The sequence below is a fragment of the Camarhynchus parvulus genome, chromosome 2 (assembly GCF_901933205.1).
Source record: "Camarhynchus parvulus chromosome 2, STF_HiC, whole genome shotgun sequence".
NCBI classification, from domain to species: domain Eukaryota; kingdom Metazoa; phylum Chordata; class Aves; order Passeriformes; family Thraupidae; genus Camarhynchus; species Camarhynchus parvulus.
This window is the reverse complement of record NC_044572.1, coordinates 62382995-62404009: the sequence shown is the minus strand read 5'-3', so window position 1 is coordinate 62404009 and position 21015 is coordinate 62382995. Positions and strand designations below refer to the sequence as shown.

Sequence of the window (21015 nt, the reverse complement as noted above, 5' to 3'; positions counted from 1 at the left end):
GTGCCATCCAGGGACCCAGCCATGTACACACACCAACTGTGCCAAGCTGTGGCCCCTCTCCTGGCATCTTCCAGACTTCTTGTTTGGTTTTTTTAATACCTTCCCCATCTGTGGTCCCACCGAGTCATGGGATTTCCTGATCAACTTCCCCCACCATCCCCAGCAGCAGAAAGAGGAAGCCTCATGAAGAGTGCTGGTGACCATGGTGCCTATATCCATTCCCCTTTCCTCTGAAGTCTGGCAGCACAGCATCAGTGACAACTGTTTGCTGGCTCCTCGGATGCCTTCAGGGTGGGGTGCATCCTCCTCTGGTTCCCTATCTGTACATTCCTGATCTCTGATATTGATCTGCCTTTCTTCCCTCCTTTGCTGTCTCTCATGATCATTCGGCTTTCTCCAGGCCTTTTGAAGAGCATGAGATGAGTGCAGACATGGGCTGGCACCTCATCAGAATTCTCATCTAGCCTGAAATGAGTTAAGGCAACCTCCCCTACTATGTGTAATAACTTTGTGCCTTCACCAAATTGTCTTCTCACCGTATGCCCTCTTTTCCTGTTCATTTATATATAGGTTAAACGGCAGGAGCCCAAGAACAAAACTCCCTCAAGCATCACTAGAGACCTCCCTCAAATGTGGATGATGGCCATTTACCCTCCTTTTTTAATAGTTTATTCACATGAAGGCTTCTTCTGTTGCCCCATGGTACCTTAATTTCTTTCAGACTCCTTACTGATGGACCTTTATATCTCCAGAAATTGTTGCTGGGTTTCTATATGGATGACCTTGTTGTGGTTTTCATTTAATTTGCCAGAGTTTATGATCCTTTCTATTTTCTGTTCTTGGACACAACTTCTATTTTGTGAAGAAAGTCTTCTGCTTCTAATAAATTCCTTTATCCTGCTGTTAACTGTGTCAGCTTTACTTTTCCAATGTCTTTGTCCATACACAGAGGAGAGAAAAAATGTATTCCAACACACTATGTTTAAATAGCCACCAGGCAAGCTTTTTAGCCTTTAGGCATCCATTTTAGCTTATTTTTAACAAAGTTCCTAGTTCTTATATAATTCTATTGTAGTCTGGGCTTTTTTTTTTTCTTTGTTTTGTTCCCTAAGTATGTTGAGCAGGGGCATTTTGAACCAGGTTCTGCATGTTGCTCTGGGCTAATATAAAAGTTCCTTATTTTGTATGCCCTTTCATGCAGAAACAATATTTTCATTTTATGCAGCATCAATCCCCTGTGTGACATTTATCCAATATGCAAGTAGGAAATTGATACCTGCTGCTATTGTTGCATTTCTTGCTTTGTCAGCAACTCCAATCTCCCTTAGCATGTAATAGATACAGACATTTGATTTAATGCTAATATGATATGGCATTTTTCTGACATAGGCCAGAAATGTCAGGCTATATACGTTTTGAGCTGCTTGTAAACAAAATTAGCATGTTACTTTGATTTGGCACAAAGGTTTCTCTAATATATGTTACCACTTCTCAACTGCTTCTGCCTCCTTTGTCTCTATTTTTATGCTTTGTACCCCAATTCTAAAGCAACTGATCAATTGTCTTCTTCTCATCAAGTTTCTGTTTAAAGTCATCTTGTTTGTTAAACCTCTAAGTTTCATTAAAAAATGCATATTTTCTTTTTCTTTTGCTATACTATGAAATTCTTCTTGTTTGGTTATTCTTTGTTCTCCCTTCTAAAGTTTCACCAAATTATTGTTATTCAGCAGAGGATAAGGTTTTCCTGACTACTTGCTCTGAATATGTGCCATCCTGAATCATGTTTTAGCATTTGCCACCTTCTCCCTTCCTTCACTCTAAAAAAAATTTCCTAATATCTTTTTAGGTGCCACTGCTGGTTTTATTTTGGTTTACCTGAATCTGACTCATGCATAATGAAATTTTTTCCTTTTTCTAACAAGTTCAAATCCTTTGTCTTCAGCTGATTCATAGCCAGGCATTGACAGTTTGTCTCTGTTTCTCCCAGTTCAGCTCTGCTCATGGTATTGGAGGCATTTCAGATGAAGCTAGTATGGAACCCCTGGCCTCCAAATTACCATCTGACTGCACCCATTTTGCCCCCAAAACTATCTCCTTCCTTCTTGAGGCCTTTGCTCCATACACTGTGTCTGGGGATTTTCTCAAGCTTCCTCCAAAAGCCTGCCCAGATTTTCCACATCATCCAGCAAGCACGTATTAATTACATCCAGCAGTCTAATCACCATGCAGTTCTTTTTGGTATCACAAAACCACATAGATGTATGCCTGACAGAGCATCAGGGGTCATCTACTACTCTATCTTCCTCAAAACTCACTGGAAAAGTGAATGTGGCATCAAGATATGAGATAATTTCTGTCCCTCCCCCAGATAAGACTGCCACTCACAGAGCCTTTCCCCACCTCAGCAGCTTGGGATCAGCTTGGAGATAGGTCTGTTGAGTGACAATCCCAAAGAGATCGTCAGTGCATCTGTGTGTTACCTTGAAATCTTGCAGTTCAGGTGTCATGACCCAAAGGACCGGGAAGTTGGGCCAATTGCAGTGGATGCACATTGCCTTACCTGTGCACAGAAATGATTCACAGTGGTCAGTGGAGCAAACTGAGACCTCCTTGCCCACTCATTCTGTAAACAGCCACTGCTGATTCACATTAGAAGGGGTCAGATGGGCTCCATACCCAGCTCTAGGCACAGATCCCTGAGGGAGGAGCCGTTCAAACGCCCAAACAAAGGGGACAGGCAAAACTCCTCCTCTGGCAGATCTCCTTTTATGTCATCCAACACCACTGGTCTGGACTTGCTCCCATGGTGAGTCTTTGGTTTCTCTCTTATTCCTTGCCACTGATATCCAGAGAGGGAGAAGTGCAAAGGGTGCTGGAGTATACTGCTACATTGCTTTGCCCTCTTATACATTTTGGATCTTAATTTTTTTAGGACATTCTTACAAATACTTTCATTCAACTGCCCTGGGCAGAGGCATTCCAAAGGAGTCAGAAATGGTGACTTGGAAACAAGGGATCTTATACTATAAACACTGCTGTGGTTGAATTCCATGAAGACATTCATTCCTTTTGGTTATATTTCTTCTGTATACTGACAGTTGCTCCTTCATTCTGTTTTAGCTTTCAAAGAAAAGATCTACTGCCTGAGAGCTCCTCACTTATGGAAGAAAACAAGACCCAGCAAAATGGAGAGCAGCAACACCCAACAAAGACTGTGAAGCACCATGTGTGTAGTTGCCACTGGAACAGCAGCTTCGTAGGAGGTAGACTAGAATGGAGCCTAGCTTGCCTGGAGGGGAGGGACAAGGACATCTCGACAAGGGAGTACACTCATGAGAGTTCCCATAAAGTCTCTGGTAACCACTTGTTTCAAAATAGTAGGACACTCTCCCAGACACTCAGGTCCTACAGACTCCCTCATTCCTTGAGCCTAGGGCTCTGCTCACAAGCTGTCATCAGCAAAACTTCTGCAACCCTGCTGATGCACAGAAGGAATGGAAAGGGGAACCACTGTTTCTTGAGGGGGAGGCTGAGGAAACAGGTGACGACGTGTTGTGGGAGGATGAGCAGTGAGAAATGGAGAAATGAAAAATGGAAAGTTTTCACTAGAGCTGTGACAAAATGCAACTCCTCTAATAGAACTAGACGGCAGAGTGGGCAGAGACAGCTTGACGGCCTTTTAGAAGAGGAAGGAGTGACAAATATATGAAGATACCAAAGTGACCTATGTCCTGGGAGCCCTGAGTCTCAGGCTCTGGGGGTTCATGCTGAGGTGATTTAAGAAGCTCGCCATCCAAGTTGCTCACCCTTTACCACATGTTGTTGCCCTGTCACTGACTTGTCACAAGTAGTGATGTGCCCACACCATAGGCACCAGACTCACATATTGACATAACTGAGGTGTCTGTGGCTAATTCAGTTTACTAGGAGGTGGACTGTGGTGGCCAAGGCATCTTCTTCTTGATCCCTATCAGGTTTAGTTGAAGAGGTGACCAGCTGAGGTCAGAAACCTCCCAAGACACCAGAGCCTAACCAGACAAGCACCGAAAGTGGCCAAGAGATCACCAGGAGAGCTTTGACACCAATTTGTCCAATTTTCTTGTCTTTACACATCCTTCTCTGCTTTTTGCTAACTCCTTTGTTTTCCCCTAGCTTGCAGAAGGCATTGGAGAAGGTTTTCAGAAGCCCTGTAAGCTTGTCCTTCTGGTGTCTCCTTTCCTCTAGGGAGCTGAAGCCAGAGTGGTACAGGTGGGAAGTGATCCCACGGCATGGTTCAGAGAAGAGCACTGGTAGTTTTATAGAGTAGCCATCAGGGTGCAACAAGGGGTGGGATGGGAGAAATCCCAGGGGGGCAGCAGCACGGTAGCCTGAGGAGAGGCAGCCCCAGCCCCAGGCAGCCCCAGCCCCGGCCCCAGGCATCCAGCATCTCCATGGAAATGGGCCTATTGTCAGGCAGGGCAGAGCTGTGGGGAGCTGGAGACTGGTCCTGCTGTGACATTTCTGGGGCAGAGATTCACAGTTCAGGGTCCTGATCTCTGGTCATGGTGGGGTAGAGCTCTGGAGGAGTTGAAATGGGGTCCTGGCCCCTGGTCAGAGTTGGGAGAGCCCAGGGCAGTTGGAGCACAAGGAGGGCTGGTGGTGCCCTTGGGATCCTGACAATGTCATTGGCCAAGTCTGAGACTTTTGATCATCTCTGCTCTGCATATTAGGGAACTGGAGAAAAAACTACTCCAGCAAATGAGGCACAAAACTAAGTTTAATTCCCTGTAATCAAATTCCTCGTTGTTACCATGGTCATGTTCTCTGAATATCCACGGAGCAAATGACAACTGCAGAGCATAAAAAGATGCCAGCCTTACACCTGGTGCCAGCTTTGGACTGCTTCTGGAAATTTGCTTTTCCTCTGACTATAGCTATCCCTTCATGTGCTAAGAGGAGCAGCTAATAAATGGCAAATAGTCCCATGAGAATCACAACTAATGGCTGCTGCTCACTGAGATAATCACCCATTTAATAAAGGGTGAGCTTCTACCTCTCACTTCCATGGGGAGCATTAATGCATTCTTTTCCCCTCCTTAGCCACTTATTTCCACAAAACTGGTAGGAACTTGATATTTTTGAAACCACTCTTCCTCTATTGATGTTAGCTGAAATTGCCCAATGGATTCAGAAGTTATTAGGAATAGCAAGTTGGTTGTACAAATGTTGTCAGAGACAGACACAAAGCATTATCCTATTAGGAAAGCACTTGAGTTTGTAAAAACACAGATTTTTAAACCACATTAAAATCAGGGAGATGGTACCTTTATGAGGCTTATGTTTCATTTCTGCACAAGTCTGCCTTACTAACAGCCTGAGAAGGTAAAGGAGCTCAGAAGGAAGTGGCCATTGCTTAGACTTCATGCCTTGATGCTCTTCCCTGGGAAGGAGTGATGGAAGGATCAGGTTTTGGCAGGAGGGCTTACATAAATATTCTTTAGAGACTAAGGGGTTTGCTTTGCAAGTCAAATTCTAGATCTTTCCAAGCAATTCTCATGTTTCTCTTCTCCAACATTTTATAAATTAAATCCCCTCTCGCTCTGTCCCTTTTTCCCTTCTTTTATTTTGAGACTTGAATGTGCAGAGATTGCCACTCTTATTCATGTTGAGTTTCTCAATAGCAAAAAAGCCTTATTGTTTGATGAAAGTATTTGTTTCTCAGGCAAGTTCAAGGTTTAGATATAAACATTTGTGAGTAATTTCTCCTTAGGACTATTTAAAATGTAATGAGATCTACATTTTATATTGATTTGAGTTTTGGTTTACTTGTTCATGCATTTTTGAGAAAGAACAGATGCTGCTTGAATGTTTCCTATGAGGCAGATTAAATACACTCTAGAGAGCACACCTGAGCCAAAGGTCAATCTCCCTCAGTAAACCAGCCAAACAAACTGCTCCATGACTTCTCAATTTTGGTAATGAAGGCTTATAAAATGAACTGTAAAGTAGTTATACTTATTTTAATCTAAATTTTACAAACTACTGAAATACAAGTTTTGAAAAAAAATTGCTTTGGTGTCCTCTGGAGGATAGCAGCTGGTTTTCTACATACACTATGGTATAATTTGGAAAATTCCAAGTCTTCCAATAAATTGGTCTGGCAGCTTTTAATGCAGAGTTACAAGTTGAGTGGTTTTCACTACCAGCCATGCCTACAGTTCTGCCCTTCTAAGTACATTTCTCACAAGACTTAAGATTCTTATTATTTCTCACAAGATATAAAGTCTGAAATGGCATTGTCATATTTGTGGATCACCATACTCTTATTGTAAAACACCTCATCTAACTAATCTCATTGCCATTGGCTTTAAACTTATGGTGCTCATGACAAGGACAAGAACTCTCTTTCTTCCTTGGGAGGCTTGGTTGCCTCAGGGAGTTGTGTAATTATGTCAGTAAAAAACCCTCCCTTCGTAATGGTCCATGCTGGCCCTGAGCAGAGTAGTAAAAACAGATCCATGAAATAAAAGCTGTGCTCTGTCACTGTGTATGGCCAGGAGGAATTACTGAAAAGCTCCTTGTGTTCCCTCCTCACCCTCTGAATTGGTCTGGGTATTGCAGTTTACTCTGTGTATTTCAAAAGCAGAAGAGAAACCAATGAGTCACAAACGTTCAAAATGACAAAGCCACCCTAACAAGCAGTGGATGTGTTATTTGTTTGTTATGATCTCGCCTTACAGATTATTCCAAAAACTGTATCCTAAACTAAAAATTCCACTTTGCTTATTTTCAGAAAGGGAATGGGCAGTTTGAGGGGGGATGAAGGGAGAAACGACACTAAATCCTTTTTTTTCAGGAAGAGTTTTATTGATATTCATCTAAAGATTGAGCAACAGTTAGCTAGTCAGTGAGTGGTTTTCTTAAATGGGGAATTACAAGTCATAGGAAGCCTGGCCATATTTCCAGGAGAAATCAGAATATTTGTCTACAGTGGTCGGTGAAAATGTCAACTTCCCTCCACACAAAAGCAGAATTACATGAATTTAGAAATGCCAAAACTATTTCAATACATAGCTACGTATGCCATGACTGAGACGTTTCTTACTGGTGGTGGAAGCAGAATATTTATATTATAAATCATTCTTGCTGGTTCTGAGTGATAAATGTCAATAAAAAATTATCTCAGCTGGCAGAATTCTAAATCTGCTCTGAAAAGCATATTCAGCCTGAAGAATTTGATGGAACCAATATTTTTCATAAGCCCTTGGTTTTCTACTTTTATATACAGTTTCTCAATACAGATCTGTAATATTTTTCCCATGCATTTGGAAAATGTGAATTTCTACTGAGATGACTCCCTAACTTTTTCCACCACCACTTCACCCTCATTACTTATCTGTCCTGATATTTTACCTTTCTAAAGTTGAGTCAAGGAGTTATCTTTGTGAAATGTCTGGTCAAGCACTTAAGGATTATAAAAGCTCATGTTTGGAGCTTTTTCTAGTAAAGATTACTAAAAATGGACATAAGAGAGAGCAGTGAGAATAATACTGGGATCTTTGTCAAAATTCTGTTCAATTTCTGTTTTCCGACTAGTCTGGGAATAAAACTGAATAAAATAAAGAAGCTAATAAACTGATTTTGTTTCAGAAGTAAATGTTTAATTGTCCAGTGTGGAAGTAGATACTCTATGTACATAAGAGTTGTGAATGTGCACCTGTTGTTGAACCTTCACTGAGACTCTATTTTCCATCAGTTTTCATCTCCACATTCCATTTCCTTCCTGACCCTGTGTATCTCTGTATGACCAAAACCAATGATATGTGAGCTGTTTGATTTGAACAGAAAGAAGGGGAGAGGGATGGGATGGGATGGGATGGGATGGGATGGGATGGGATGGGATGGGATGGGATGGGATGGGATGGGATGGGATGGGATGGGATGGGATGGGATGGGATGGGATGGGATGGGATGGGGGTCCTAGCTCCTGAATATCCACCAGCAAAGCAGCCCAGCAGCTCCACATTTAGCCTTGGCACAGCATCCCATGCACTTGTGAGTTACTCCTGAGTTAGTTGGTTTAGTTTTAGTCCTGGTTAATTGAAGAGGCCAGAGCTGTGCTTCGATCTTCAAAGGACAACATCACTGACAGGTGCAACTGGTCTCTCTGCAGATCCAGATGAAAGTAAGGCTACAGGCTGCCCTGCATTCTCCACAAGTCCACATAAAGGTAGGCAACTTGTTGGAAACATACCTCTATGGTTGTTAGATTTTGAATTTGGGGTTTTTCTGGGTGGTGAGTCTTTTTGTACTGGAAAGAAAGCAGGGCTAAGTGACAGGGTGATGGGAGGTATCTGGGCATGTTGGAAGATTCCTTCTGCTTTAAGCAGAGAGAAAAAGAAGACATGCAGAACTTCTGTTTTGATGAGCTGACTCTAGGTGGCAACAACACCCTGTGTAGCCTTACTAGAGGCTAGTCAGGCAAAGACTAATGCTGCTTACAGAGGAAAAAAATTATAGCATTTTCAGTACTGCTTCTAGAAAATTTTACAGCTGATCACACCAGCTGCTCATTGCTAGAAACATTTCCAGATTCTGACAGTTTTCATTGTAATAGAGGACTTGGTTTTCAAGACGTATTTTTAATAAGAAGTTGCATGTTTCATTTTGTAGCCATAATACTGCAGGTGTGCAGAGGAAAATTAGCAAATTATTCTCTTTTGGTTATCTTGCTTGGATGGGCAATCTCAGGAAGCATATGTATCATCCTGATTTGTAATGATGCCTGTAAAAAGTGCACAGATGGATATGTACAACTGCAGTTCTGTAGCATTCACTGAGGATGTTCCTGAAATGCCACTTCACCACCTCATCAAGAAAACAGCCACACAGATACCTATGAAATGCTTGACACATATTCTGCGTAAAACACTCTGTTATCTGCCAAGAGATTTGTAATGCCCTGTGTCATTCCATCTTCACTACATATCCAACCTCCTGGGCTTTAGAGTAGCTAAGCAAACACTTGAACTACATAAAAATTCTTACAAGTATGATAGCCTGCAGCATTATCACATTTTTCTTCAAAGTCAGCTTAACTCCACCGACCTTGAAATATTTAAATGTGTTATTGATGTGTTCACAGGCAAAGGGAGTAAGCAGAGAAAAAGATATAGCTATGATTATCCCTTGCAGAAAAAAACCTCTCAATGTAACCACCCTATATACTAATAATGACCGTAGAAAATCTTTCAAGTGCAATTACAACATGCTTGTAGCAGGCCAAAGTGTCTGATGGCGCCTACAGGATATGATAAACTTCCTTATTTCTCTGTCAAAGTGACAAAGCTCTAAGCCCCTCTGATTAAATCAGATTGTTTGCGTAATTGACCCATTCACCTGCATGTTGTCAAGTAATCTCCTCTGGAGCTTCCTCCAGTATTTGAATCCTCTAAGCTGCTTTCAAAAATTGGAGCTGTCCTTTAAAATGCTAAAATGCATCTCATGAAAGCAATTCCTTCCTTTATTACCAAAGTGTGGAATTTCCCTTTAAATGATACTGAATCAGATTTCCAGATTCACAGTATTTTAAACAAATATCTTATAATACTCTATAACCCTGTAGCTGATTTTTTAATAAATATTTATAAATTAGTCAGGATTAGGAACATTAGGAACAGGATTCCAACATTAGGAATATATAAATATATATATATCCTATCCTATCTAGGATAAGAGTGCCCTAAAAAGGAAAACCAGAATTCACTATCCCTTTTAGGTACTTTATGTCAAGGTACTTTGTGTAATGCCTGTTTTTATTAGTATTTCTTTCTTTCAATTAAGCAGTAATTTTATTATACATTTTTCAAAAAGTCAGGACATGATGGCAAAAGTGGTGGAAATGCAATTAGAAAAATTGGTTATGTCTATGACACATCGTCCCTCCTCTTGTTTCTTCTTTCTCCTTCAAGATGTCAGCATTTTGAACACATCTGACTTTTATACTTTATATAAGACCAAAATAAAAAGAGTGGTGTATTGGGACTAACACATTTTTCTGCCACCAGCTAGGCTCTTTGGAAGCTTAGGAAGTGAATTGTCAATGCCATCTATCCCTGCAGCAAAAATGGGGGAATGTGTTGCTTGCTGAGAGCCCAGTGGGTTTCCAGCCGCAGCAGGGTAGGACATATGCCACAGTCTTAGCCAGTATTGATACAGACAAAATCAATGTGACTACAGGCAGTGAGAATTCAAGCGTAGGAACTGATAGGTATTAAATCATGTGTTCTCTAACTCTTCAGTATAAAATTGTGCAGGGATGTGTTTCACCATTCCTTTACCCTGTGGGCATCCCTCCACCTTGCGTGTCATCCACAGCAGTGGAACTTTCCCACTGATTATTAAAATGTTCCCTGAAACTTGCAAACCAGTGCAGTAATCAAAGCTTATCATCCACCTAAGCTAAAAGTCATAAAAAATAGCCTTGTCTCTCCAACCAGACAGTGAAACATCAAAACCATAAGTGACAGGTCAGATGCCATATTACGTTTTAAGATGAGGCATCCTATAATAGGTAATTTTCAGATCTTTCTGTTTTTTGTTGTAGTTTGTTGGCTTTTTTCTCAAATAGGGTCAGACATTACTTTGTATAGATAAAGCATTCTATTTTCTAAATTAAATATTTTCATGTTTACAATGCAACAGTTTGGGTGCAATATGGAATGTCATTCTCTACCAGCAGTTCCAGAGAAGCCACAGGGGAAAAATACAAGATTCAAAACAAAACCAAATGCCCTCATGTTCCATAAGTGTAGATTCCTTGTTTTTGATCCACCTAAAGGAAGTCACTCCATTCCCTGTTTATTCTCAATAGCTGTATCCATTTCAAAATAAGTTTTGTTTGGCAAAAGAGTTATCACCTTTTTAGGAGTTTGCCTTCTACCAGGTTTACCCAAATTTTATTTGGTAGAGCACCACCAGCATGGAATAGAATAGCTGTCCATGGCAATGGCACAAGTCCTAGGAGATATTTGGCTGTTTGCATGTGGTTCTATTTCAAAAAGTTATTCTCTTCTTCCTTCCACATTACAAGTCTCCACTGTGGTGCACAATCCTAAATTACAACAACCCTCATTACTGGAGTTGGAAAGTAAAACCTCTCTATGACTGATCTATATTAAGCTCTCACCACAAGCTGTAGAAGAATGATAACCTAAACCAGTCTTAGACTTTTTTTGATTAGAGAAATAAAAACAGATTTTATGTTTTGTGCTTACCAGGTAAATTGGAGTGAAGCAAAACTCCAAATTAAATTTAGATCGTACCAGTTGACTTCTTTCAATGATAAATAATATTTGAAAACTTTTTTCCCCAATAAAAGCCTGTCTTTCTGAATTGCTTCCCTTTTACTCAAGTTCCCTTCAAATCCTGGAGTCACTTTCTCGTCAAAAAAATTTATTCTGTTTTCATTTTTCACTTTGGCTCTCCAATTGACTTTTACCATAAGATAATTTAATGTTTGGGGTTTGGGTTTTTTCTACAAGGCAAGCAACATTTCATGTAAGATCTATATTGATTATACACAAAATTGGTTTTAGGATAGTAATCATTAATGGTAAATCATTGATTCAGATATTGAAGTTACTATTAAGGCTTACAGATCTTAGTGATGCAGAAACATTAATTCAGCCTATTCTGCCTGCAGTGGCCTTCTTACTATATGCATCATTAATTCATTTGTGTGAAAGGAATATAGAAAATAATATATTCAAAGTAAAAAGGAAGTTGAAAGGAAAAGCTATAGTGTCTTTGGCTTCTTGTTTTTTTTAGGGCTTTAAACCTAGAAGCTGCAGTCTTTCATTTTCTTGCTTTGATTTTTTCAAACTTTACAGAATCAAAGAATCAATAATGTTGGAAAAGAGCTTTGATATCATCGAGTCCAACCTGTGACCTACCGTAATGTGAATGCTATTCCTGTCATGCCACTGATAGACACAGAATCACATCCCAGAGAAAGCTGAGCTACTACTAGATTGCTGTTTTCCTCCTTATTGTTGCTTGGGGCAGGGGTGGGGTATGTAGTTGTTCATCAACATTTTTATGAAAATTCATCCTGACTGTAAAAACAACAACAACAAAAAAGAACAATACATTATATAGATAGTGTTGGTAGCAAAACACTACTGAAATGCAATTGTTACCATTTTCTGTGGTTGCTTTGGCTGTGCCATCACATTTTGTGATGTGGATGGGAACCGTGAAGGGGAACAGCCATTGCTGGTACCAAATTGCTGCACAGACTCCATCTGTGAACCACCAATTGGGTATTTTCATGTAAGGCAAGAAAAGATGAGCACATTTTGAATCTGTTGAAGTGTAGTACAGTTTGGCGAATCTACTTGAACAATTCAGACTTGCCTAACACACAAATAAGCATTGAAAAAACTGTGACTCCCATGTACTAAAGAGAGAGCTTGAGCCTGAGGATTTGTTTGGGTGACATAGCTTATAAAAGAGTGAGAAGGTGTTATGGTTTAGGAATGTGTTCTCCAATTTAGTATTCCCACTAAAACCACACTGCTGCTCACTCCCCTTTCCCCTGGCTCTGAATGAAAGCAAGGAAGGGAAAGATCATGGGTTGAGGTAAGGACAATATACAGGAAACAGCAATGAAATAAGAAAACAAACACCAAGAGCAACAATATTAATAACAAAAGTCGTAAGACAAAGAAACCATTTACATGGAAAACCACAATAAATACTGACCAGCTCTTCCCAACCATATTTCTCACCCAACCAGAAAAGGATGCCTTTCTCCTTGGAATCACAAGAGATTCCCTTTCTCTAGTCCCTGGAAATGATGTGAGGTGGTACCAAATAATATTAGGGTCTGGCCGTGCCCCCCTCCAGGCTACCAAAAAAAATTAACTCTGTCCTGGCTGAAACTAGTTCAGAATGTCACAGGTGTAGTAGAGCTCTGTGCTGCATCATAATTCACTATCAAATTTAAGTATAATTCAGGTTTCTATATAAGTAAATCTCTGTGAGGTAGAAGTAGTTTTCAGTTGGCTGAACATCTTGGGATATGAGTGTTCTTGTCACATTGTCATCTTTCCCAAGGTATATGAAGTCCCTACTCTTTTTGCCAGGCACATTTAGCATGTTGTTGTACTGAATATGAAAAATACATATCTAAAATGGGTGAATCCATATTATTATGGGGGGAAAAAAACTCTCTTAATTTCTCCAGTTGGGAGTTTCGTGTTACTTATGGCTGCAAGGCTTGAAGTGAAAATTTGTTGTCTGGGGATTGTAACTTTTTTTTTTTAAATGGAAACATTCTGTCTCTGAAGAATCTAGCTTCTGTTGGCTTTCACCTAGTAAGTTTGCATCTGTTTGAAGAAACACTAATTGGTCACCTATTCAATGTACCCCCGAGCTGGGTTGAGTATGAACACATAGCAAGTTACTCGCACCAGTAACCAAGAAATTTTCAAACTGGAATGGGAGGGTGCTTAGCAGGATTTCTTAGATCATGGATCATACAAATACAGATCTGTACTTGTCACATGGATGTGTCTTTCGATACCTGAGTCCCTGAAGGGAATGAGTTTAATGCAAATGGGTTTAAAAAGAACATTTTGGGGTTTCCCAGCAGTGTTGTCCTTGGCAAACTGTGGAAAAAGAAACATCCAAGTGTGCAGTTGGAGAGGATGTTCACTTGGGCACAAATGGGTGACTGTGGTTGTGGGACATTAGTCCTTCCTGGATAAAAAAATGAATCTGCATCTCAAATGAGAACTAGTATCATTTGTTGTCATAGCTTCTCCCTTTAACCATCAGCAGTAAATGCTTCAGAAGCAGCTTCAAGAAATTCAATAATTTGCCTACAGATGAGTTTCTGTTAATGATTCTTTCCCTGTCCCTCTGGCTTTATGACAGGCTTATGCAATTAAATATTAATGTTTTTATCCCTTTACACGTTTTACACAATCTAGTCCTTTCTCCAAATTTAATCTCATGTAACAGTGAATGTCTTCACTTTAATAGCTAGTATTTCCTTTCATCCCTTTCAAATTTATATCCTTTTAATTCCACTGGATGAACTCTTGTTCTTAAATTGTGGAAAAAAAGGTGCCTAGAAATGTAGGATTTATCTTCTTTGTGCCATTCATTATTTTCTATAAAGCTCTATCATGTCCTTTCTTCATGCCACCCAGATACAAAATTTTCTCTCTCGGTCTCTAATCATTTGCATTGCCTGTCTCCAGATGATCTCTGTATCTTCTGTATCTATTTTGCAGCTGAGTTCCCAGAACTGAACAAAGTACTCATGCCGTACCAAATAACCAACCTTTGGGAATTACAATATTTCCAGACTGATTTTTAACTTCCGACTAGCATTTTGTTCAACAGTGATGCCCACTGAGCTTTCCACAGTAATGCCAGGATTTTTTTTCTGAGCAGTTGCTCTCAATTATGGCCCCAGTAGGTTATATGAGTGACCCAAAATATGCCATCCAGTGTCATGCTAACCCAGTATTAATCCCTTTGTCTGCTAGGGTGTTTATTCAGCTCCTTAAGTTAGGCTTCCCTTTACTATCTCTGAGGCTTTTCAACAGTAAGCAGAATTTTATAACAGTGTGAATTCTGTATGTTGCCACATCATTCTACCCCTTTCTGGATCAAAAGTATTAACTAGCCCTTTTAATTTAGGAGTTCCCTCGAGATGGCATGTAGTCAGAGGAGGCCACTGGGAGTTCAGATTTGGGATGCATCTACACTGCCCCACACAATGAATACAAACACATGGGGGCATGTCTGTAATGGCCCAACCCAGGGATTGTCTGTTTCTCAGCGGGCTCCTTCCCTGCTTTGTTTTCAGTGGCTGTGGTATCTCAGCACAGCAGTGCATGGTGAAGGATGGGCATGAGCCCAGCCATGTTGGAAGTCCACCCCACCGTAGCCATATTTGCTTTCTGACAGTTTTGAATGCTCAACAGTACTTTCACTCCCACCACAAATTTGGGTAGAAGCCTTTAAACCTCTGATAGTTATTTTGTTAAATGGGCAGCTGCAAGTCTGACTATATGTATACTTACCTGATTTTCCTTACACCAGCAGCTGTACAATGTAGTTAAAAAAAAAATAAATATATATATAGAAATAGGAAGCTTGTGAATCTGAGCATGCCCCAGATACCACAGACCTTGTAACTACAGTGCTCCCTCTCAAGCCCTCTTCACCTCAAAAAACTTTTGGTGTCCCTCATTCCTGAAAGCCACTTTGAGCCAGTGCTGCTGCCGCAGTGGCTCTGCCCATCTGGAGCTGCCTCTGAGAAGCAGCCAGCAGAGCTGGGAAAGGCCTGTGTCCTTTTGGCACTCCAGTCCTTCTGTACTGCTGCAGCCTTGTCTCCTCAGGACAGCCAGAAATCTCAAGCAATGGTTTAAAATATGCATTTCTTCCCAAGGTGGAGAAAAAAAATGCTCTGGAGAAAGCATATTTTCCTTTTACAAAAGACACAGTCTGCAAGTTCATCCCCTATTTTAGCATATTCATGTTTTATTGCTTCCTTCAATTATCACTACAGCTCATTTTCCATGTTCCAAAGTCCCTAATTTCCAAAAGGACTGCTAGCCTATAGACACAGAAAAATGGTTTTGCCCTGTCTCCTGTCAGAACAATTATTACAATTATTAGATTATTTAAAATTTGTATTACACATATCTAAAAGGCTGCAATTAAATTAGGTCCCACTGCACTTGCCACAACCCAAATGTGTAACTAATGGCATTTCAGGCCCTCAGGAAAAACATTTAATTTTAAGGTAAACTCCTCAGGGCAGAAATTACCCACATTTTTGTTCTGTGGGGAAACAGTGCCTGGTGTTGGTGCAGCCTAGGCTGCAACGCAATCCTAATAATAATAGTAATGATAATTACTGTTAGTATTAAATGATGTTACTTCAGTTTTATCACAGCTTACTCCTATCTTTTGTTTACATATGATGTGATAATAATGTGTGTCATTCCTTCAGCTGAAAAATTCTTTATGCAAGGTTTTGGTGCTGGTTAAGGATACTTTGCTCTGCTTCCAGGGAACAAATAGGCCAATAGAATAAGTGTTTGGTGGGATGAATGGTGTTCAGAATAAGGACAAATGGTGAAAGAGAGGGGACACTATCAAAGGCTGTTCTGCTCCACATGAATGTTAACACTTGTTCAAATGTCCGAGGATGAATTCCTTCAGCACACCGAGTTACTGGAAAAAACCCACTGCACTGAGAAAGACGCACACGTCACTGCTGAGGCAGAAGATGGCCATGGTCACACCAGCACACATTCTTTTCAGTGTTTGGTTTTGGGAGGTTTGTCACCCTACCCCAAAGAAGTTGATGCTCCTTAAAAATTGATGCCAGAAGGAATTCCAGATGTAGATTTTAAATATATTGTCCTTAAGCCAAACTGGGAGATATAGGGACAAAATGTCAAAATGCAAAGGCAGGATCGCTTAGCATTAAAATGTTACAAACTGCAATTGCTGATTTAGTACTGATTTATTTCTGCAATGCAAGGGTTTAATATTTGTATGTTTCATTCCCCTCTCTGTAAGTGTAGAATTATTGTGACTGCCAAGCAACAACTTGGCAGGATTGCAGTCAGTGCCCTACTCTGTAAATGCTATTGCAAAAGTTAGGTTCCAAATGACATTAAGCCAGTTAAAAATTCAAGCAGAGTTAAAAAAAACAAAACCCCACACAGTAAAACACTTTACAAGCACTAGAACAGTGACCTGGCTAAAGTTTTGTCCTAAAGATACAGGTGATATCCATCTACAAAAATGGCTCATCTCTGTGAGTAAAATATCATTGCAACCTCGATAGGAAACGTAATCTAGACAGCATGGATATCTGAAAAATGCTAAGACATGTCCAATTAAGTTTTCCTGTAAATCCTTTAAAGTATCACCCAATTGTCTCAACTGCCCCTTCTGGAAATGCTATTCTTTACCTTCAGCCTGGAGAGGGAAATATTTAAAAGCCTGTGTGTAAAACTGGATCACATAAAAGGATATCAGTACTCAAGTGCTTTGTATTTGTGAAGATGAGATAGTAAGCATGCCTTTCCTACCATTTTTCTGTCCCTTCCTGTGTTTCCACCTTGGAGAAAGTGCTATGAATTTATTTTGTAAGAAAAATGAATAGGCATTATAACAACAGCCTTGCTTTCTCGCTGTCAAAATAATGACCATTTCTTTCAGCAATGTTTTCATTGCTCAGTTTTCTTTTCTAAATGTATCTTAAGTTAAAAAGCATTCTGCACTCTTCCAAAAGAGTTTAGATTATGAAATGCTTTCCAGTTTTTAGAGGGTTTTTGGGTTTTGAGGTTTTTTTAAATTATATCTATTATGAATATTGACATTCCATTTGATTAAAAGGATGTGAGCATCCTTTTATATCAGATAAAATAGGCAGAATTTCTCCTATGCTATGAGATCCAGGATACTGCAGATCTTTCACTTCTCTAATGTTACTCTTTTCTCCTCAAAGCAAGCAAATTCACTGTAAGGTAGAACAAACAAAAAACATAAGCTCTGCTCTGCCCTGGCTGGATTTATATTACTTTTTTTCCTATTTTTTAACTCTTGAGTTGGTTTTTAGCATGCAAATTAGGTAGATAAATGTGTGGTGAGCCCCTGTTTTCATACCCAACCTTCTCTCTCCCTCATTTGTGCCACCATTGTCATTTGGCTGTGTGATGGCCTGCCAGCAGCTCTGCTGTAAGCTGGGCTGTTTTGTCAAGAGCTCCTGTGGGGGTCTTTCTTGTCTTTGGCAAAATCTTCATAAGGAGTATTTTCTGCAGTGTGCCAGCAGCTCCTGGCACAGATTCATCAGCTCACAGTGACTTGCAGTGTGGATACTTAATAGTCATCCCCTGTAGCTTGGCAGTAGCTGAGATGGATAATGCAGCCTCCAAGTTGCTCCTTGCATGTTAGGCTTCTGCGTGGCAAACTCAGAAAGTCCAATTTAATCAGTATAAACCAGGGAAAGAGAAAAGGGGGGATCCATCTTGGACTTCAAAGGATGTTTTGTCAACTTTACTACTATTGAGAGAATAAGAGTGTTTCAGGCAGAGAAATTAGGAGAGGATAGATCCAACAAGCCAGTACCACTGAGCCTTCAGTGCAGGAGGATGAAAGGAAGAAGAGTGGAGGAACTGCCTCAGCTTTTGTCAGTTATGTCAAGCAGGGAGAAGGATGTGGAGATGGGCGTCCCTGACGCACCATAGGCTGTTGCTGTAGGAAAACATGCCACTCCCCAGGCTCAGGATAACCCTAAATCTCAAACATGTCAGGACACAATGATGTCCCCCACATACTGGGCTACTTTACCCCAATCCATTTTCAGCCTTTCCCTCCTCTTCCTTCCAATCACCCATGCTTCCCTTCCTGTTTGCAGCACACAGGACAAGTGCTTCAGCTCCTCAACCCTTAGGGCCTGCTGCATAATACTAAATGCTCTGCAGAAAAACCCCATTGCATCCTTGGATCATAAACCACCATCCAGAGGAGTCCCAGAAGCAAATTCCCCAAAAGCGGTTCATCACCTGAGGATGTGGAGCTAAACCACTTTCACGAAATGAAAAACTGTTGTTAAAAATTTGGTCCTGGCTTTGTGGGGTTTTTGTGGTGGTGTTCTGGGGCAAAACAAGCTGCAAGGGCAGGAGGGCAGCAGCGAGAGCGCCGGTCGGCTCTCATGGTTATTTATTTCGTGTCATGGGTGCTCTCTGGGTCCCTGCTGCCGTGGGATCTCTTCTCGGAGTGCGAGTGTACCTCCGCGTGTGTTTTGAGGACAAGTCTCCCTGAGGAGGCGGAGAGCCGGGACGGGGATGCTCTGAGCCGAGAGACCACATCCCAGTCCGAGGATGCAGCCGAGGTGAGGGCGGCGAGGCGCCCTCCCAACCTCCGGCCGGGCTGGGCGGTGCCGGGGGCCGGCTGCAGGCGGAGGAGGAGGAGGAAAAGGCCAGGATATTCCTGAATGAACGGCTCGCTCCTCACCCCACACCTCCGCCCGGCTCCCGCCTCCCTCCCGCCACTCGCCGGTGTCTCTTCGAGGCGCAGCCAGTTTCTATAGCGACGGCGCTGAGCCGCGGCTCTTCCGAGTAGTAACAAAGCCGGCCGCCCGCTGCCGCGCCGGGGCTGCGGGGGGAAGCGGCTGCCGCTGCCGAGGACGCCCGACAGGTACGGAGCGAGGGGCGCCCGCCGCCCGCCCCGGCCGGGCGCTGCTGCCGCCGGGGGGCGGCTGCGCGAGGGACAGCGGCTCCCCGCGGGTCCAGCGGCGGCCGCGGGGAAAGGGGGCGACGTCCGTCCGTCCGTCCGTCTGTCCGTCCGTCCGTCCTTCCGTGCGTTCGCGCCCGTGTCAGCCGAGGGACAGCGGGGAGGGCTGCGGGAGGGCTGCCGCAGGTGCGCCCCGGGTGCTCCTTCCCGGCCGCGGGCACCGGGACGGGGCGGCTGCCCCCGGGTACCCCACGGCTGCCCCCAGGTACCCCCCGGCTGCCCCTGGGTACCCCCCGGCTGCCGGGGAGGCGCCGGCTCGGGCGGGCTCCGCGCCCCGGGTGGCAACCGGTGGGCTCGGCTCGGCTCGCCCCTCTCCGCCAGGGACAGCGCTGCTCCTCGTCCTTACGGTTACCCCTTCATAGTAATACTGGTAATACTGATAATTTCGCTGTTGTTGTTGTTGTTGTTGTTGTAAAAAATACGACCCCCCTGGAAATTTGCGGGTTACGGAGTTTCGTTTCTTCAGGTTTATAAAGTAATGATGAATAGGTAATAGCCTCAAAATGCGCTACTATGTTAGAAAAAAAACCCAAAAAAACCAAACAAACAAACAAAAAAAAAAAACATGTAAAGGATTGGTGTTGAAGAGTAAACAAGACAATTTCTGCTTGTTTTTAGGAGTAATTGTACGGAAAGGTTTTAGGTAAAATGAGTCTGTAGCTTTCCGAGTCAGAAGGCTAAGATGGTAGAGGTGATAAACGTTTGCTTATCTCGGGCGGCCAAGGTTAGGCACGAATAAGCGTCTTCACCTCCTGAGATACCAATGTCAGACTGGATGGGAAGGTCATTAGCAGGTCATTAGCCTGAGCAATGCTTGTGGTGACTGTAATCAATAACATCCGAATGGTAGTGGCTGTGTGAATAGACACGGGTTTCTGCAGAAGTTTAAAATTCAAAGGAACTTCCTGATGATGAGAGAAGGCTGACCCCACATGATGAGGTCCTAGGGAGCAGTCGTTGTTCATTGCTGAGTGATTTAGGAAATAAACGAGATCCTGGGCCAAAGCAAAAGTGTGCTGTGACATGTATGCAGCCAGCAGCACGTTCAAGATGGGAATCTTTCTGGCTGTGAACAAGGGGAAAAAGGGAAATAGTACATGAGATGAGGATACGGTGGCTGAGGACATAGTTATTGAGTAGATGGACAAGAACTGACATTTTAAGTAATACGTAATCTAAATATCAGATTATTTGAGATTGAAAACACTATACATAATGTAATATCAGGGCATCAAACCTCAAAGGCTAAGAATTGACTGGAAGAAGTTTGAGAAGTGTATAAATGAAATGCTGAGTGAAAAGTGGAGCTACCTGTACCATTAGGTAAATGATGTGAAAATGGTGGAAAGAAAAGATACAGTTCATCAGCAGTCATGAATACAAGTAGAAAAGAAAATGGAGACAGACTTCTCTTGCAAGAGATGTATAAATAAAATGAAGTTTTAAATGAGTGTTGATCAAGTTTAAACTTTCCTCAATATAACATTTAAATCAGTATTATCATAATAATATGTGGACTGGAATTCTAGGGGTTTTTTTAGAAACATTAGTGACAAAAAAAAAGAAAAGAAAAGAGTGGAATTTCTTAGATATGTTGATTGCAGTGGTTTGCCCAGTGTTTATAAGTGGTTGTCCTTCTCTTCTTTCAACAGTGTCACAACGGTTGTTTTGCTGAGTTATAAGCTTCTGAATGACCTCTGT

General features: G+C 41.8%; 1 protein-coding gene across 1 annotated transcript in view; it reads left to right on the top strand.

The window, feature by feature from the left end:
* The first annotated feature begins 19004 nt into the window (after positions 1–19004).
* The window catches only part of RNF182 (ring finger protein 182), a 29631-nt gene continuing 27620 nt past the window's right edge, over positions 19005–21015 (top strand). The window contains exon 1 of the mRNA XM_030971608.1: positions 19005–19218. The gene's annotated coding sequence lies outside the window, so the exon portion shown is untranslated. The remainder of the gene's footprint in view (positions 19219–21015) is intronic.